At 41.5% G+C, this 20,693-nt stretch overlaps 1 protein-coding gene across 4 annotated transcripts in view; it reads right to left on the reverse strand.

Annotated features, from left to right (window-relative positions):
- The window catches only part of slc8a4b (solute carrier family 8 member 4b), a 131,380-nt gene that overhangs the window by 99,768 nt on the left and 10,919 nt on the right, over positions 1 to 20,693 (reverse strand). The window contains exons 1-2 of one of the 4 annotated variants that reach the window (XM_085267213.1): positions 6,109 to 6,184; positions 4,989 to 5,079 (exon numbers count right to left, since the gene is read on the reverse strand). The exons of 2 other annotated variants lie outside the window; for them this stretch is intronic. The gene's annotated coding sequence lies outside the window, so the exon portion shown is untranslated. Of the gene's footprint in view, positions 1 to 4,988; positions 5,080 to 6,108; positions 6,185 to 20,693 lie in introns of those variants that run through there. One more of the 4 variants, XM_085267214.1, reaches the window with a different exon arrangement.

Below are 20,693 nucleotides of genomic sequence, written 5' to 3' on the forward strand. Positions count from 1 at the left end.
TGGAGGTTATCCAAGAAATGTCCAGATGGGAGAAGACCAAGGGCTAGAATTAGAACACACTGGAAGGATTATATATGTGATCTGGCCTGGGAGCATCTTCCCAACCTGGAGAACCTGGAAGACTGCCAAAGGAAGTGGAGAGAAAGACATCTGGAATACCCTGCTTAGCCTGGTGGCACTGGATGGATGGATGGATGGATGGATGGACGGACGGACGGATGGACGGACAGACGGACGGACGGACGGATGGATGGATGGATGAACAGTCAGTATACATACAGGTTTCAGAAATAGTATCAGTAATATTTAGCTAGAGACGACTGTGTAAGAACAATTGCATTTTCACCTATCTGCAGTCTCACAGTTCTGCATTATTAGCCACTGTTAGATCCAAGGGCAGTGTGGTAGTGGCTGCTGTTTGAGGGCAAATTGTGTGCGCGCGTGTGTGTTTCTCTGTCCAGGCAATCCAGCTTTTCTTGCGATTCAATCACGCAATCTCTCCGCCTCAGCCTCACCTTATTAACCATTAGGCCCCAGTCGTCTTTGCTAGAATGACTTTTGTGCAGTCATATTGCCAGGCTGGAGCTAAATTGTTGTACTAAATGTAATACACAAGCTGCTTTCGATTCTTCCATTTAACTCCAGTATTCTCCTCAGAAGTGTTGCGCAGGTAGTGGCACGCCTATGTTTCCTTGCATGGCTGTGCACATCAGACTTAAATGCACAGACTTAAGTGTCACACATGAAGCGCTTCAGTATGTGGATATTTGTGTCCTGAGAAGACTATGCAAGCGCATGTCTTGGGATTATTGAAGCCTAAAGTGACTTCATTCACCTAAATTTCTCGTCCAATCTTACCTAAAGAGCATATGCTCTTCAAAGCTTTTAGGAATTTAAGATGATTACATTGTACCATCAGGGAGGCATCTGATCTGCCCCCAGTCACTCATAGATGGTATGGACCCACAGATATCAGCGGCGTGGATCATATGAAGAGAAACAATTCAGCACAAATCCATAGAAGAACTGTGGCAAGTTCTCTAAGATGTTGTGAACAATCTGCCAAGCAATAACCTTGAAAAACTGTACATAAGTGTAGCAAAGAGAACTGGTGATGTTCTAGAGGTGAAGAGTGGTCGCACCAAATATCAATCTGATTTAGTTGTACTTTGATTGGTAAATAAAAGCTACTGATGGCTAGAAGTACTTCAGAAAGATTTACTTTAGTTTCCATGCTTTTCATGTAAAGTACTTTCATACTCTAATACTCTAAAGCAGCGGTCTCCAACCTTTTTTGCGATGGACCAGTTTAACGTCAGAATATTTTCACGGACTGGCCTATAAGGTGTCCCGGATAACTACAACAAAATATGACCAAGACAAAAACTGTGGTATTTTGTAAATATAATAATAAACTTGAATCCACTGTGTAATTGTGTAACTTTAATTAGCAGCGTCCTCCTGAAATGCACCAACAACATTGAAAGTAACGTCCTCCTCGCTGCCCCTTAAAGCTCTCTTGTCGCTATGGTAACGCCTAAATACTTATTTCAAAATAAGACACACAACTACAACACGTGAAAAGACCCAGGGAAACAGAGTTAACGACAAAAACCCTAAAAACCATACATTTCACACCCGAGCCTCAACTCTCGCGGTCTTGGGGACCGCTGCTCTAAACCGACTTGAAACCATCAACTGTATTAAAGACTCCAAGCTTGAAAGCAAAGCTAATGAATGAGTGCCTTAAATGTGCATTCATCTTGATGGCCACCAGGTTGCGACTCCTCAGGTTGCAAAAAGAAGTAAATATGTTGAGTATATGGTCTGCGTTGCTTGTTGAATGCAAAGTCATGTTCATTGTGGATGGAGGCTAAAACAAGGTATGTTTTAGGGCAGGTGAGCATAACGGTTACTAGTTAGCACTGTCACCTCCCAGCAAGAAATTGAAATCTAGTCTGAGACCTTTCTGTGAGGAGTCTATGTGCTCCTTGTATCCGTCTGGGTCTCTCCAGGTACTCCAGCTTCCTCCCACAGACATAAGACACGCAAGGTGATTTTAAAGTGAATTGGTTTGACCAGTTATTTGTCTCTGTGTGTTAGCCCTGCGACAGATTGGTGACCTTTGCAGAGTGTACCCTGGCTCTTGTCCTATGGCAGCTGGGATAGTCTCCAGCACCCTGTGACCCCGAATTGGATAAGCAGAATAAAATAGAAGGACCTTTTACGGTAGTTGCAGCTCGGTTTCACAGTCAGATCCAACCCTTGCTAATAAAATCTGGTATCAAAATAAAAAGATGGTAACGGCAAAATGGCTCAACTTCATGGTTAACAGGGCTTCACTAACCAGTGGCTAAGTATATGTTCTTTTTAAAAAACCTCTGCTTAAATCCCTGTACCATCTCCTTCGTGTGCCACCAGCTCTGAGATAAAGTCGAGAGACCTCTGTTTCAGCCTCTGATGTAGATCTTTCTGAAGTGTCACATTAGATGAGACAGTATGTCTCTGACTTTCACATGGTGCTGATGAACAGCGCAGAGCACCCAAAGGGCAAGAGCTAGATGCGGACCACACACATATTCTGCATTCATTAAATCAAGGGTACGCCAAAACTCTGATATCAGCATGTGCACAATTCATAATCATGTCTGATGGAAGGTTTTCGGCCCAGCTAAACCACAGAGGTTGAGGATGCTTGTGATCTGAATGCGATGCAGTGTCCTTGTTCAGCCGTTGTGGCTACCGCTGCTCATCTAACGACTCGTGTTCTCTTCTGTTTATCCAACAAGTGCAGAAAGACAGAAAGGCTGGCAGCTTTGTGACGCTGTATTTCTGCCAATTCTTCAGATTTGGTCATTCTCCTTCGATGGAGCTGTAACGCTCTCGTTCTCTTTCTCATCGTCCCCATTATTTGATAATTTTGCCCGTTTTTCCTCTCTCTCTTCTTCCATTTTTCTTTCCTCGGTACCCATGGCCTTTATAACCTCCATCTTCTGCCATTTGGGCACAGACCTCTGGTCATTTCACTGATCGTCCATGCATGTCCATCCTTTTCATTTGTCTCAGTGTTTCTCAAACTCCCACAACACAACATCAATTTTGGCTTTTCCAAACGGTTGAAATCAGTGTTATTCTTCATTAAAGAGCTGGCCAGCATCCATTCTTTATCTCCAGCATATAATGGCTTTCATCTCTTTGTTTCACCTTACAAAGTCATTATAATGTTCTAATTAGGTTTAATCTGGTCCCTCGCTCTATCTCCATACCAATCAGCCATCCATTCTCCACCACCTGCAGCAGCCCTGCACTCCACTTTGCATCACCCTCTCATCTCTGCTAATCTCTGCCATTTTTCTCACCTACTTTGCCTCTCACACCACCTCTTCACATCTATTGTCTGCACTGTCCTCTCCACTTTCTCTGCCTCTTCCATTCACATTTTTTGCTGCATATTTTACTCACTTCATTGCTCCCTTCCGTATTTGTCTCGATCTTTGTTCCCCTGCTCTTGTGAGTTACATCGCTCACCCACTTCCCCCTCCTCTGTCGTGTCCTTTCCCCCCCTCTCTATCCTTCTGAATCCTCCCTCTCTCGGCTCGTCTTTCATTTCCACACGTATATTTCCCTGTTTTGTTTCTTTCCCATAAATCCAAATATCCTCTCTCCTAATTTCTCTCTTCGTGGCACAATTGATTTTGTACATTTACCGATGCAATAAAACAGCGCAGGCTGTATAAATCAGCATCTTCAGGACATGTGGCAGCGGGGAAGTCAAGCTCAACAAAACTAATTATGTCAGTGTGGAAATAGCTTCCATGCTAAATGATTTAGAATAAAGGAAGAAAAGAAAGAGCCAAAAAAGCCACGGAAATTTGTAATTAATCAAAGAGGGAAAAGGGGGAGAGAGGAAGAAAATACAGCCTCATCCATATTGCCAGTGGTTAGCAGCTAATGAAAAAGACCTTTTTAATTATTCTTCCCCAATCATGTGAGAAGGCCTTTATTTGAATCTGGCTCACCTCTTGTCCTCTTTGGTAGTGCATTTTGATTAGCTTCCTGTGTGTTTATTAGCAATCCTGTAGTAAAGCTTTGCAGGAATTCAGATATTGATCAGTGCCAGGATTCATACTGCACATGGAAAGGTCCTACGTGTAATCAAAGGCCTGCTAAAAGAGCCGTTATAGGGTTATTTTGTTAATGCGACTGCTTAAATGGACTTCCATCCACAAGCTGTGAGCAGATCAGATGGACAGACGTGCCTTTTCTTTCAATTCTCTTTGTATTTTTTATTTTTTCTTGCTTTTATTTAATTTAATTCATGACACAGCCATGAATTATACATGAACAATATAAAAAATTGCACAAATTCAACTCAGAAATTAAACATTTATGCCATTTCCCGCTCCTCCTCTATCTGTCTGCCACTCGCTCTCTCAGTGTCTGCAGAGTGCCTACACACACACACACATACACACACACACACAAAATGAATGGTGCGCGTGGACCTATAGTGAAGCAGCGGTGTGCGACGGACCGAGGGAATTCCAAAGGTCAAAGAAAAACACAGAGCTTATGTGTAAATACAGACACACGCCATCACACATGCACAGCTTACACATGCAATGCATCGTTTGCCGACACAGAGATGCGTAGCTAATGCAGAGCGTGCACAAAGATGCAAAAATATTAATGAAATCCTGAAATGTGAAATGAAAGCCCACGAAAACACAGACAAGGACCGCACATGCACGCGCTCACACCTCACAGTGAGTTGCAGTATTGTCTAAATGGCAGCGTATTGAGTCGAGGGCGAGTGATTGAGTGGCTCACTGTTGCAGCTGACTGCCTATTTGGCTGTCTGCATTGCCAAAAGACACACACGCAGAGTTAATGCACGGGTGCACTCACAAACACACACAAATACACACAAACAGACTGCAATGAACAGTTTTAAAGGTGTGTAAGTCAGCTGAGGAGATGACTCATACCTGTCTTCAGACACTGTTCCCAACAACAGGGGAGTTTGACTTTGCCACCACCTGGCTGCCTGACCTGCACCGTGTGCTCTCTGGACAAGGTCTTCGGTACATATGGAAATAAGATGAATAAAAAAATCATATCCTTGAATGTTTAGAAAGTTGTTCCTGATCAACATCATATGCTTGACTGTCTTTAATGCTGCTATAAAATATATATATTGTTGCTCACAGTCTTCCTGCAGTGATTTATGCTGGCAAAGAAATGTGAAAAGAAATAGCAAATAATATTCAACTTTTATATAAGTTTTTCCTCATGATTCAAAATTATTCTCGTGCAATATAATTACAAGAATTAAGCACGAGTCAAGTATTATTCAAGTGATATTGGATGCAATGGAAATGATGGTTATTCTATTTCCTTTTTATGTGGGCAATTTAATTGAGTGCCTACTTACACTGAATCTACTATTTCCACTTACACTTATATCATCATTGAAGGGTATATGCTGACATTTTAATAAAGATTCTTATAGCTCATGACAAATGTCTTCCGAAGATTGATATTTAATGCATAGCTATAGCATGGAGAAAGTTAGCTCATTGGGAAAACTAGCAGCAGTGAGACCATACATTGCTGGAGACACATGTATCCATGAAAAGTAGTTATCTATCCACAAAATCGCAACTTGTTGTCTTCCCATTTGTTTTAACTATATATTAAACACACACGATGCTTTAGGTTAGCAGTTTTTCCTTGTGGCTTGTAAATATGCTAAGCTAAGTGCTTGAAGCCTCGATGTGTGTAGCATAAATACAATAAAGAAATGAAAGTTTCTTTTTAACAACAAGCTTATAGGCCTATCTGTGTTTCCTAAAATGACTAACTTAAACAACATATTTTAGCTGTGTACTGAGAAATCTGTCAATTCCTTAAATTTCTTTGAGTCAGGTGTTAGCAAGTCAAATACCACTATTGCTAGCAGATTATTTTACATTGTAAATGTGCCTGTAGCTTCAAAAACTAGACAGAAAGCAGAGCATTTGTGGTGCATTTGCATGGTTAGGTAATGCTAAAGGCTATAGAAAGAAAAACTTAAGAGGAAAATAGCCTAGCAACAACAAGACTGACCTGATGAGGCTCTTTGAGGCATGGGTTTGTTTGGGTTACCTTAAGCATGCTAGCCTATAATTCCAGTGTATCCTGCTAGTGCAGTAATGTGGAAAAATACATTTTCACAGGACTCTATGCAGTCATGTGACAAACGAAGTATATCCCATGATTCAGTAGTTGAACCACATTAAGCAGTGTCTTTGTAATAGAGGAATTTTTGTCCGCTCTTCTTTATAATGTTTCATCAGGTCATTGAGGTTTGAATCATATCTGGTCAATGATGACTTGATGTCTGGACTTCGACTGGGACATTACAACACCTTGAATCTTTTGAGCCATTCCAGCATATATTTGATGGGCTCTGCTGTTCTTGGGATTGCTGTCCTGTTGCATGACCCAATTTTGGCTGAGCTTCAGATGTTGGACAGATGGTTTTACTTTGATGTACAGTGGAGGTCATGATCGACTCAATCGACGTCTTTGTGCTATGCTGTGTTTGGTTTTCACCACATGTGTAGTTGTGCGTTACAGTCAAACATCTCCACTTTGATCTCCTCTGTCCAAAGGACATTGCTCCAGAGATCTTGTGGTATGTTCATATTAAACATTGCAAACCTAAACTGTGCTGTTCTTTTTAGAGAGAAGAGCCGTCCTCCTGGCAACGTTTCCAAACAAGCAAATCCTTTTCTAATTGCAGTGTCATGAAGTTTCAAATTTAACATTCTAACCGAGGTCTGCAGAGTCTGAGGTGTAGCTGCAGTTTCTCTGAACATTGCATGGACTGACCTTGGGCTAAATTTGCTTGGACGTCCACTGCCGGGAAAATTGTGGCTTTGTGTTAACACACACCTGAATGCTCCACACTGGCAAATTGACAAAACATCTGCTTTTACAGAGGTTCTCACACCTGCTGATGATCCGTTAATTAAGTGTATTTGATCAGCATCACCTGGCTGCTATTTACCCTCTTAAATCATATGAAAGCAGTATGGTGATACTTAGTTTTTCCACGTGTCTGCACAGAGTCACCTGAAAACTTTCTTTTTCACGACTGTAAGTAGAGGGTACAGAGACAGCTAAAGAAAAGTGTTTGGTTATTTAACTTAAGTTAGTGGATTCTTAGCCAAACAGTAATTTTAAACAATCATTCCTGCTCTTTGAGAAGTCGCCGGAGTCTTACATGTAAAGACAAAATCCAATAAAAGCAATTTAGCAACAGCAAGCAGTGCTGGTAAAACTGTTCTCAGAGTACTTTTCTTTCTGCAGTAGCAATATTCAGTTTCTCGTGCCCTCAGGAGGCCTCAGTATCAGCAGCAGGCAAGTCGGCCAATGACAGGTCTGACTGCAAGTCATCTAATTGTGATGTCTTTACTTTAACACGACTTGGTGGCCTAGCCGTCTGACACCCAACCACTCACTTAATAATCACCCCCGCTAGTGTGTTTTCTGCTGAATCGCTTCTGTCTGGTGCGGGTCTAGCCTCAAAATACACCGCCGAGTGTTGCGTTAAAAGGCTGCTCTTAAAACTGTTTTTTGAGAGACATTTCAATTTACTGAGAGATATTTCGAACTAGTTGTTTTTCTAGCAAAAAAACAACTAGTTCTTGAGGAGCGGTCATGGCATGCGTCGCTCAGTCACAGGTCATTTGAGGAGCCTGGGTACTCGTGCTCTTGCCCTGAGCGCCAAATATGCCAGCACTGTCACTCCGTCAGCAGCAGAGCCAGAGACAAAAGCTTCACTTCACAGCCTTCGCTTTCTTTTCAAACACAGCACGTCTGTGCAGTCTGTCAGAGAAATAAATACACTACACCAACAAACGGAAAAGAAAAGGACCAAGAATTGCGACGTGCATCACCTACAGGTGTTTATTGTGTACTATCGAGCATGTGAAAAACAGTGGCACAGAAATGATGAGCCAAAGTGTCCGTACGCAAGGGCGCATTTCTAAAGGTCACATCCAAAAGCTCGTTCCAGGTTGTGATTTGAAGCAGTTGAAAAACACCAATTGATATTCCACCATAACAACAGCACTCCTGAGTCGTTATGGATTTTGCCCAAATCTCCTCAAATCCCCAGTCCCTGCTGAGAGCAATATCCCCCCTACCTAGCACCTGGAGGAGTACTTTTGATTTAATGTCTTTCAGTCTGCTGCAGAATGAAAAAAAAATCTCAACCAATTTTCTGAGAATGAACCAACTAAAATAAAGCCACAGAAAAAAAATGGCAAAATTACCAACCCGCTTTATTGCAACTTGGCTCTGATTCTTAAATTGGATCTATGAACACAACACACAGTGCAAACTTCACATAGACTCAGCTGATAACTTAATAATAGCTTACTAATAAGATATGAATTTCTGTGTGTACTTGAGTCTCTAATCATTATTGAATATAAGTAGGTTTTAGATGGTTGGTCAGATAAAAAATTAAAAATCTAAACATGTCATCTTCGATTCTGCTCTTTCATATGTTTTGCATGTCGTCACTGCAGAAACTGAGACGTAGAAAGAGAGAAAACCCATGTTAGTTTCTCATTAATCCGATGATTTGAAGTACTACGAGGTACACATAGTGCATATTATGCTTACTATCATTTCATTTCTTTTCCTGTTTTACTGGGAGTTTTTTTCAGCAGGATGCTAGAGCCATAAATCAGCCAGGCTGGCATTACAGCAGAGCGTAGTTTATTGCAAAAACTTGCCAAGCAGAAATGCCAATATAGGTTTGAGATGATTTAGAAACAGGGGCGCCATCAGACTGTTTAGAAGAGAGGACTGACCTGCCTTCACAGTGTGAAAAATCCTCTTCACTATGCGTCCTACTCAGGTCCAGCAGATGTTTACACTCCTGCCTTTTTTTAATGACCATAAAATGCAACCTTGGTAGAAGTGGAACATTAAGCTCATGACTCCAAATAGGCCAATGCTTATTCAAAGCCAGCTTTAACCACAGACTGTAAATAAAAGATGGCCACCATAATCTCGCCATTACTGTCGTGCTCTGTAATGTTGTTTGATCCGTTTGCACAGTGAAATTAAAACCTCGCAAAGACAACCTAACTGCCTGAACATCAATATATTTCTGATTTCAATAACAGGACTCACATTTTGGTGCCTGAATTTTAGTTTTATGGGCAACACCATCATATCTTCCTTCACAAAATCCACAAATCTGCTCTGTGATCTTATTTTTTTATTATTATTGCTGTTTGTCAGATGTCATTTAAAATGCAGTAACAAGAGTCATTTCAGTGACTCACGTTAATTGAACTGAAGCCTTGCAATAAGCTATAAACTGAGCCAGCAGCCACATACACTTAAAGCATCCCCACACTTAATTATGATTAATTCTGAGTATCAGTGAAATTCAAGCAGCTATTTTATAAAAGTGGAACAAAAAAAAGCTAACCTGACAGCAGCTTTTTGTAAAGTTGGCCATTTTTTACACAGGAGTCTATAAAGAGTGACTCGCTTTTAGAGCCACCCTCAAGTGGCTGTTCTAGGAACTGCAGATTCGCCACTGGCTTCATTTTTCAGCCCTGGTTGCTCGGCTTTAACAGACAGGTGTAAGTCTTTTTTTAGCAAATAAACAACAGACTAGCAGCTGATTAATGCAAAGCCAACTCTACCTGGCTCAGTTTTTATACCTGAATAGAAAAGAATGAAACAAATCTTTAAATATCTGCTAAATGTTGTATTGGGCACATTGTACATGTCCCTTATAATGAGCCTGTGTTTCTATTGCCCCCTCAGGGCGACAACTGTATATTCACAGTGAGATCCAGGAACACATACACACAACATAAATTAATTATGTAGCATACGCTCCAATAACATTTGACTTCCCATCTGCTCTCGCTTAAAGACATCTTGAGCTGTTCTCACCTGCTCGCACAGAGACACGCATACACAAACTCAATCTCTACATTTACGCAATCTACATAACCAGCGATAATCCACATTATTCTGATTGGCCGGGAGCACACAGGCACACGCACACTGAGATGTAGTGCAACTCTGTTACCACGTAGCTCTGCCCTTCTGTGGTTACACACACCCGCTTCACAAACACACACTTGCATATAAAATCACCGCAGCAGCAGCACATCCTTCAGCAACATAATCTAAGACACAATGAGAAAGCATCGGCAGTTTGTCACATCCAATAATATCCAATATAGTACTTAATATAGATGACTGTATAATGGAGGGGAATGCATGTGTGCAAGACACAGAGAGTTAAACAAAGGAGAGGAGTGCAGAAAGTAGGTCCAATACTGTTTCTATGGTGATTAATGAGATACAAAAGTCTTTAACGTTATCATTACGGGTACGAGAGGAGTGTGTGACTGTGTGCGTTTGCGTATGTGTGTGTGTGTGTGTGTGTGTGACAGAGAGATAAAGTCAAAGCAAGACAGAGACAAGAGAAATGAGAAGTTCTCTGTGAAATGAGTTTAGCCCCCCCTCGGCTGCTTTTCTATCTTTGGATCGATACCAGTTTCTCCCATGTAAGTGGGACAACGTTTGCCAAGAAGGGTGAAGGAGGTCAATAAAAACACACAACATGTATAGAGAAGATTTCTGAGTAAATCTTATGCCTTCCTGTCTATTTTGAAGTACGAATTAAACTGCGGCCTCTGAGCAACAGCTGCAGGCACCGTGACTCAGAGAGGGTCACCAAAGGACCCCGGCAGCAGCGAGGTTAGAGGAGTATATGTGAGCCTTTGACTGGAGGGAGTTGGTTTAAATCCCTGGATTGGCTTGGCAAAACCTGACAGGAAAAGATGAATGAGTAACATTTCCCAGTAATTCAAGATTTTAAGATTTTTTTTTTTCTCTTCTTTGAGCAAAGACGTACACATCCAGTGCCCTTGAAGTCTGGGAGCTGTACTCGCCAGCTCTCATACGAGGAACACAGTCAGCAACTTTTTTAAAGGAAAGAAAAGCTGCAGAACCACGATTAATATCCTGAGTTAAAGTCCAGTGTTTTGCAAGTCCATTTATCTATCCTGACCTCCTACTTGTACCGACTTTGTAGCTCTTTCTGTGTCACCTGACTTCCTCTTTTGCCCCTGTCATAACTGCTTTGACCACTAGAGGTCACAACAAATGTAAGTGGGTTATAATAAATGACTTGTTTTTGATGCAAGGACAGTTACAGTGATGTACACGTGAACCATGGCTGTTTTAAAAAGAATCCTTGGCATTACGTTCAAGTTCAATCCAGCATTTAAGCTCTGAGAGATGTTTTAGACCTGTGAGAAGTGCAGTAACGTCCAACTCTGTAGGTTATTCCATTCACTATAGTACAAAATGATTAAAAGCTGTTTTGTCTAAATGGCAGTCTAAGGTTTAGCCATACCACATCTGTATATTTGAATATGCTTTTGGAATATGCAAAACAAGTTTCAAATCTCTACAGCTTGATTTTCACACCACGTTTACAGTAAGCTGTAAGTAATGGCTTGGGAAGGTTGGAAGTTGTACAAGTGAAACCTCAAACTACTGCACTATTTGTAGCTGATGTAAGCAAATCACTGCGCAGAATGTGAAATGAGTCTTGCGACTAGTTTATCGGCTGACTTTGCTGTAGTTCTCTACAGGCTATTCTGTCATAGCGTCCCCATCAAACATCTGGCTGATGGTCTTTTCTTTATGTGTAGTCATGTCTGAAAAAGTTTTTCAAAATAAAAGCTGAACTGACATCAGTTCGAGGTGCGTCTTCAACACACCCAGATGTTCTGGTATGACGTCCAACCAAGATAAAGTTTGTGACTGCAGAATTATTTTCAACTACCTCTTAATCAGTTATAATAAAATTAGATAAAGGAAACATTGTCAATTAAAAGAATGTGGAAAGAAATACTGTTCAATGGTGATTAAAATGCAGAATCTCAAGCTTCCTTCCTACTGAGCTAACTGCACATTTAGCCAATCCCATCACTGAATCTATAGTTCAGACATTGGTGTCAGAGAGGAATATTTATAACAATCCTATGCATTATGTTCCTCGTGCAAATAAATGAAACAGAAGTCCAGATGTGCATAACATAAATAGTATGGATAGATTTCTAATGATATTTTTTTAAATAGCTCTGATAATAAAAATCTATGTACATGTAAAAGATCTGAGGCCATCTGCTCACAGCTGTGTACTAACTAAATTAGTTGTTGTTTAATAAAAAACAACGAAGCATCTAATTCCTGCAATAATCTGATCTATTTTTCTGACTTTGTAAGAGGCCATCCGACTAAACCTCTGCAAACTGCATTCAGTTTGTGCCGCTGTGTTGACCAATTTAGATGTCAGGGTTTCGACCAAGTGTCACATTTACTAATTGGGAGAAAACAAACAAAAGTTGCACTCTTTTCTAAACACAGGCGCAGTCAGTTCATTTCAACATCAAGCGCAAATCATAAGATGCTCTTTTCTTCACCGTAAATCGGGTGTTTGCGCGCTTGATTTAAAAATTCTCCTACCTATATTTTAAAACTTAAGAAAGAGACTCCAAGAAATACATATGTAGCAAGGTCAGTCACAAAAATTTCCGACTTCCCACCTCCTACATGCAATCTACACTACCTGCCCAGCATCACCATGAATACACTGCAACTTGCTAGAGAACAAAGGAGTCAAAGAGTGCAGTCATTTTCTCAGGAATTGGTGGAGACCAAAAATGAGCTAAAAGTAAATTTAAATAATGTATTTGCAATGTTCAGGTGACAGATAAATCCAAGTAATAACCAAGGACTCTGAAGTTCCCTCCAGAGACTTTGCTTTATTTCGTCTTATGCCTCTAGGCCACAGATGTGTCCTTGATCCAACACAGCTTATTTAAATGGCTAAATTACCTCCTCAGCATGTCTTGGAGTTCTCCAGAGGCCTGATAATGAACTAATCATTTGATTCAGGTGTGTTGAAACAGGGTGACATCTAAAACCTGCAGGACACCGGCCCTCGAGGCCTGGGGTTCGACACTCCTGCTCTAGGCTTACATCAAATGTATTTACAACTGCAGCTGTTTTCAAACAGTCTGCCGAGTATGTAAATCAGCAACTGTGTGTGGACACATTTGCCTAATCACATTTAGAAGGTGAGAATATGTGTGTGTTTACAGCCATCTCCGCAGGTCCGCTAAGTGCTAAAACATCCATAAACAGCAAACACAGAAACAGCAAAATGTTGCAGGCAATAAATTTGTATCATTTGAATTATTTTTCATACGTAATTACATAAAGAATGATGATCAACAAGAAAACAGGGAGAAGAACTGTGGTATTGATGATTTGCTATTCCACGCCTATTTCTTATGCTAAAGCGATTCCATCACCAAATCTCATATCCTCTATTCTAAAGTGAAAGTGTTAGTGCATGAGCATTTTAAAGTTTGATTAGGGGACTCTTGTTTCCCCGAATGAGTCACATTAAGGCTGGTTGATCGATTCACAGATCCAGGGGTCGATGCGACCTATCTGAGGCAGGCATGAAAGAGCTTTTGAAGCGTTTGACCCTCATCCGACAGCCTACTCAACCAGCAGACCTGAGCATTCATTACCCAGATAATCACACTCTTAGCTGTGCACACTTTTGTGTTTTCTCACAAAGAAACATACATACACGGGTACAATCTAATGCTCCTACGTCTATGTATTTATTTATCTAGTAAATCCATGTTAGCTGGGTATACTTGTTTGTGCGGTTTGAGGATGTGGGGTCGGATTTGTATGTGTGTAAATATTCAGAGGTAACAGGCTGTACAGCATGTATTCGGTCTTTGAAGCCAGCAATTAGCAACAGGCTCATTGTCAGGGTGTGAGATTCACGCATGTGACGCTATCGTGTGTCTGCATACGTATGCGATCGCATTTGTGCCTAATATCTACTTTGATCTATCTAAAAGCATGTTTGAAGCTGCGACTAAGATCCAAGCAGACCAGCGACAGATTTTCATGCTGATAATGGCAGAGTGGACAACCAACGCAGTGAAGAGGGAAGTAAGAATGAGAAACGAAAGGAAAGAAAGAGTATAAGGCAGAAGAATAATGGCAGAATGATCCAGAGGAGGAAATGAGAAAAGTGTCATTGGAGCCTGTAGGCTGAAAAGGCCAGAGAGGTTTCCTGAACCATCAGAAGACAGATGAATGGTTAAGTGTGTATGAATGTTTCATTCTACTTCTAGATCAGGACTGCGTTAGAAAATGAACTTAATGAACGTGGCTCTGGGGCTGAAGGTTAATAGCTGCATTTGTAAGATGGATCTGAGGGAAATACAACTGGATGGGCTCAGCCGTTGGAATAAAGCATAAAATGAAGAATGAAAAATGTATCCAACAGAAAACATTGGGTCAAGTTGGGACATAGACCTGCTTGCCATCACCTACATCCAGATGGTCAAGCACAGACGCATATCGCCATCACGTCCTCGTGACAACTGACTCCTGTCTATTAACCATTCTCATCTGCCTCCAAATCCAATAAAATTCTTCTTGACAGACTAACACTAACACCTCTAAACTGGTTTGAATCCAGTCTTTTCAACCATATTCGTTCATTAAATTCCTAAATTTCAAATCCCAGGAACTACTGGTGTCCCCCAGGGATCTGTCCTGGGGCATCTTCTATTTAACATCTGTCTACTTCCACTTGGTCATATCTTCTGTAAGATTAATATCAGTTTCCATTGTTATGCTGATAATAATAATAATGTATATTTTATTGATTACTCTCAGTGAAGTTGTGGGCAGCCACTAATCAGGCACCCGGGGAGGGACGGTAGCTTGCTCAGAGGTACCTTTAGGGTAGCTGTTCAGTGGATTCGACCCCTGACCTTCCAATCATGGGGTGACTATGCTACCTACTGAGCTATCCCTGCCTACACACAGCTGCACCTATCTCCTAAACCCATTACCACCCTCCCACCCACCGCCCTGTTTCCCTCCAGGAAATCAAATCCTGGTTCTCTTGCAACTTTTTCAAATTGAACAGTGATAAACCCGAGATTCTCCCCACTGGGACCAAATCCACCCAGTCTAAATCTAACAGTTTTCCACTCCATATTGATAGCTCATTTTCTCCCTCATCTCAGATTGCAAATGGCTGTAAACTGTCTAAAGTGGTAGAATCAGCACTTCTTTGAGTTTCAGCTACGCCTCAGCACTGTGACTTTCAGGAAGGCTGAAGTGTGCAACAGTCTTAGCTGGGTGTACCTATTAAACTGAGTGTTTTGTATTCAAAAAAAACGGACAGACATCAAAGGCAAAATCCCGATTCGGCTGTTTTTGCTGTATCTTCATTTTTTGTCACTGGAAACACAGACACACGCGCAGTAATTCGACCTATTGTTAATATATAAATATTCAGTGGCGCAGCGTTAAAATCCTGTTTTGGTGGGACAGCGATTTACCCGTAGATAGTACTGATTCCATAATCACAGATAACCTTCACACCGAATAGTTGTGTAGACAGCTGTTGTATGATGTAAACCCTATACAGAAGGAAAATTCGTCTTCCAGTGTTGCTATAGGATTTACTGTGATAGAAGGATGGCTACCGTTTCCCTCTCTCCCTCATTATTCTTGTTTGTCTGCTACTTTATTTCCTTTCTCAGCTTTTCTCATCGACACTTCCTCTTATTGCCACATCTTCTTGCTGATTATCGCCTGTCTCGTCATTTCACTTGTTAGATTCCCTCCTGTCTGTCTCCCTCATTATCCCTCCCCCTTTTTTGTCTCACAGCCGTCTCCTCTTTCCCCCGTTTTCCAGTAGCATTGCTCATCTCACACTGGTGCTCTCGCTCATCCTATCTCTGTCATTTCCCACCTTTGTTGTTTACCAATTTTATCTCCTCTGACTCTCTTTCCACAATCACTGCCATATGTCCTTATTAATGTCTCTTAATGCTCAGCTCAACGTACCATTCAATCAGTGGAGATCCTGCCGTGTAACACCTCATCCTGCTTTAAAATTCCCATTCTACTTATCCATTTTTGTTCCAGTCTTTTTCCAGTTTTCATGTTCATGTGTGTGTGGGAGTGTGTATGTGCAGTCAGGATTGTCATGGCCGGTGATTTCCTGATTGGATTTAGGAAGGGATGACCATCATTCGAAAAGGAGAGGTACACAGGAGGACAATAAAATAAAATAGAACACGAGTTGACGACATGCATTCCTAAATACTCTAATCCAGGCTTTCTCTCTGTGTATTACTCCCTTCACTGCACATATACATGCTTTGTTCAGATGATTGCATTACGTGGAAAATCGATTTTTTTGGGGGGGGCTTATCTGTATGTTCATTGAAGTTTGGTTTGGCCTCCTCTCCCAGCTACTCAGTCCTCAGTGTTACCACGTTCAAAAGGGCATTTGTGTCAGCGTGAACGTGAAAATAAAGCTGTTGTTGTCTTTCATCTTTCTCACTGAAAATAATGGGCTCTTTTGTAAATCCATTTCAGAGATGGAGTGTTTTCACTGCCTCTCTGAGTTGCTCCTGTAAAGCGAGGAAAGGGCAGCGCGGGGGTTTTATCATACAGGAAAGCACTGAGCTAATGAAAGACGTGGTTCCATTTAACTTTATTAGTTTCACCACAGCTCTGTCACTGCCATTTGCCGAACACAAACAAATGAAACACAGTCGTGCTATCCATCTGCTCGGCCATCAAACTGTACTTCTTCTTGGCATCGCTCGCACACCCGGACACACACACGCGCCGCGGCACACCTCTTTTTGCATCCGTTCAAAGAAGCAGTCATTTCTTATCACTGCGGGGGTATTTACTTTTGAAATTAAAGAAACGGAGGACAGAGAGATCAGGCCTCAACTCTAAACATAGTTAGGTGTTTAGCCAAAGAACTTGCAGACTCTTAGTTAGAGGAAAACAGTGAAGAAGCAGTGGAGCTATGATGAAAATAAAATCTTGGTGGAACAGAAGGTAAAAGAAACGAGATGAGAGGTTTTGGGAAAGCATCTGAGGATTTAATTAGTTCAGTAAATTAAAGAAATTAGACTAATTATATTTCAATTATATGCTAGTCTGCACTTATAGCAAATCTTTAGCAACATTCTGTAATTAATAGTTAATCTTCAAAAGTAGATTTTGTTATTATTTTTTAAATAAGATGCTTCAGACTGAACCAGTCGTTCCTAGCTATTTTGGCTTATGTCCTCTCCCAAGACACAGTGTAAAGCACTTTGTGGAACCAGTTAGATTTAAGCTGCTATGGAATCAATGTACGGCACCTTTAGATCTACTATACTGTCTATAAACAGTACACATAATACTGATAAACTGCAGTCGTGTGAGCACTAACCATGTGACACTGGTCTTTCTGGATGTCATGTTCTCATCTCAACTCGTCACATACCGACACTACGTGACAAATCGCCTGTATGTTGTATCTGATAGGGTTATGGTTATGGTTGGTGCTGGAATGGAAGGGTGGAGCGTGTGTTGCAGGCACAAGCGGCATTCTGTTGGATTCAATTGAGAATCCGGAGTGGATCATAAGGACGCCGAAGGGTACCTTTCGTGTTACTATGAGACACCTACGATGTGACAAATCGTCGGTATGTTACGCACTGGGAATGAGAATGATCTGGACAGCAACCATCGGGCAGTCACCGGTCGTAAGGGAAAAAATGTGCATTCCCAGACTGGTTGGTGAGCGGTTGCTGGAGGTCACTGGGTAAAATCAGTCGTATTCATTCACTCATCTTCACTAAGCCAAGGATGTAATAGAGGTTACGTCTAAGTCAGCGTTCTCGCACATGTACAGTTAATGTGAAATAACCTCCCCAGTGTTTTTCCGTCTCCCTCTGCTCTGTGGCATATGTGCAGCCCCCTCAGTTCTGTCTGTGCTAGCAATAAGCAATTACTGTTATAGAGGGTGAATAACACTACATGAATCAAATGCAACATTGACTTGTAATACACAGACACAGTTCCCCCCCACATGTTGCATGCTCCAGGTCCAACAGTTTTTCTTGCATAAACACTGTATCGCTGGGAGAAAAGCTAGCATCATCGAGACCAACAAAAACAGTAAAGTTCTACTTATAAATCCATTCAACTGTATTAATAATCAAATAATTTCAGATAAATAGAATTCAAAATATTTGAAAAAATCTCCTTTGGCAAAGATGAAGTATTCCCAGCACTCGTGCCATTTTTGGAGCACTGCATGCACTGTATGTACTTAAAGTTCAATCTCCTCCAGTGTGTCAAGACGGTGATCCTTCAACTTGATTTTCATTTCCAGTTAGTGCGCCAGCCTGTGAGAGAACATTTTTCGTGTGGCCAAAAAACTGTATTCACCGTGCTCTGAGATGGCACACTGCCATGCACCGCAGTTCATATCATCAACTCCAAGTTGCATTACACCAGAATACTGCACTGACAGGTTCACCTGGCGGACGAATGGACAATTAATGTTTAAGCAGAACGACTCACCTGGCTCGCTCCCTCTTCAACTGAATTGGCTGAAGCTCTGAACATCAGAGACGATCCTCCACATGAGACCTGAGTCAGTTTGAAAGAGAAGTTGATGTTTGCTCTCCGTGCAACTTTGAGGTCAGTGATGAAATCGTGCATCGCTTGGTGTAAGTGGCCAGAATGGGATCTAAAAATAGCAGCCGCACTGGAAGTTGTGTGGACATGCCTGAAAAGATGACCTTGAATGTGAAAAGGGCCAAATTTTAACTGGGTGAGATTTTCACCGGCTCCCAGAACTTTTTGGTCACATTTCACATTTTGCCACATAGATAGACATGAATTTAGAAATTAATTTAATACCAATGTCCTTATCAATACTGATTATAGGCTGGACCGCAAATGGTGTAAAACAGAGGCCTAGAGGCATTAACATCAGCATCAAAGCAAGTGTTACATTATCCCTGAGTCTAAACAAATACAGATTAGAACAAAGAATTCCATATGATACAAATATGCAAAATTTGACTAAATGCACGACTGCTCCAAGCCTTTATTTCTTTTACTGTTTGTAGTACCACTTGGAAGTCACACAGACTAAATGCCTCCGCTTCTGCAAAAGGCTGTGACATAAAAATGGAGAGAAGCTTTGAGTGGAGGTGTAAAGGCACGCAGGGCGAGCGCAGCGCAGACACTCAAAGACCGAGGTTCCCCCAGGACCTCGCGTTTAAGTCCGCTTGTACTTTAGAGAGATACAGAGTGTTGCTATGTATAGGTGTGATGATTTTTATTTGTAAACTCCACGTGAGCGCATGTGTGTGTGTCATCAAGGCCCGGCAGCAGAGGTTAAAAAAGAGACACAGAAGTAAAGGCTCTGTATAGACGTGTGCGAGAGTAAGTCGCTGCAGCAAAAACTAAATCCATGAGCAAAGGAAAAAGTGCGCATGGAAGCGCGGAAGTTTAAATGTTCACGCTCAGCATTCATACTAACTTATTTATGCATGATATGTGTGTGTATGCGTGTGTGTGCGTGCACGTGTTGAGGATGAGATGGGGAGAGGGGAGGTGGGGGTTAGCATGCGAGCTCCCTCGGGCTTTTTGCTATCCTCTCTGTGTGTGACATTAGCAAGGGATGGAAGTCTGAGCACTGTGCTGCCAGTACCTCTCAACATCACACACACACACACACACACGCACAGAGGCAAAAACAAACAAACAGAGGCTGGCAGATACTGGATATGAACATCTGCAATATGACTTGCGCTTGGGGAGAGAAGAGTGTGTGTGTGTGTGTGTGTGTGTGTGTGTGTGTGTGTGTGTGTGTGTGTGTGTGTGTGTGTGTGTGTGTGTGTGTGTGTGTTTGGGAGCGTGAACAAACCACATCCGTGACTTCCCATCCATAGAAAAGCGAAGGAAGATTATGCTGATTGTGAGTTGCATAACACTGTACTTGTAAATGGCATTATGATACTGCATACATTACACTACATGGATTATCTGAAGCCACATTTTGGTATTCCTGTACGCCTCGCAAGAAACGCATTGCAAGGAGTGCGGGCTTTGTCTGCTATATAACACAAAACAGATTAAGATCTGCTTTGTTTTACACAGCGAAGAAATATAGGGGTGTCTTTTCTCGAGAAAATGGAGAATTCCTGGAATTACCAGGACTTCAGGATATCAGGTCTATTTGTTTTATAAACTGCTCTGACAGTGTTGATGTGAAGCCACACAGAAAAGGTTAAAAGGACAGACAAAGACAGAACAGAAGGCGTGAGGAGGGGGGCGGAGGGGCAATTTGATATTGCTGCGTTGGTGTTAATGTTGCACCAGCACCATGATTGCAACTGACCAGTTTATTTGATGTAACGTGATAGCTTGGTGAAAAACAGGACAAAGGACAAGTTCGCCTTCAGAATGTTCTGAAGAGCTAACATGTGACCACTGCTATTGTTGTGAAAATGCATAAAATGCGATCTATTTTAACCCAAAGTATAATCTTATCCCACAGCTAGCAGACTAGTTCTGTTGTCGAGATCTCGTCTAACCACGAGCGAAAACTGAGAAATTCGAAAAAAGAAGAAGAAAAAATTTGCATCATTTACATCTGTTTTATTGACCACTTATCCAATTCAGGGTGCTTGGGGGGCTAGAGCTGCTGCAGTCTGGGAACCTTG

Source organism: Mchenga conophoros, linkage group LG3 (assembly GCF_057382185.1).
Source record: "Mchenga conophoros isolate Kocher_MC1m ecotype Shallow Benthic linkage group LG3, M_conophoros_male_GT1.1, whole genome shotgun sequence".
Taxonomy (NCBI): Eukaryota; Metazoa; Chordata; class Actinopteri; order Cichliformes; family Cichlidae; genus Mchenga; species Mchenga conophoros.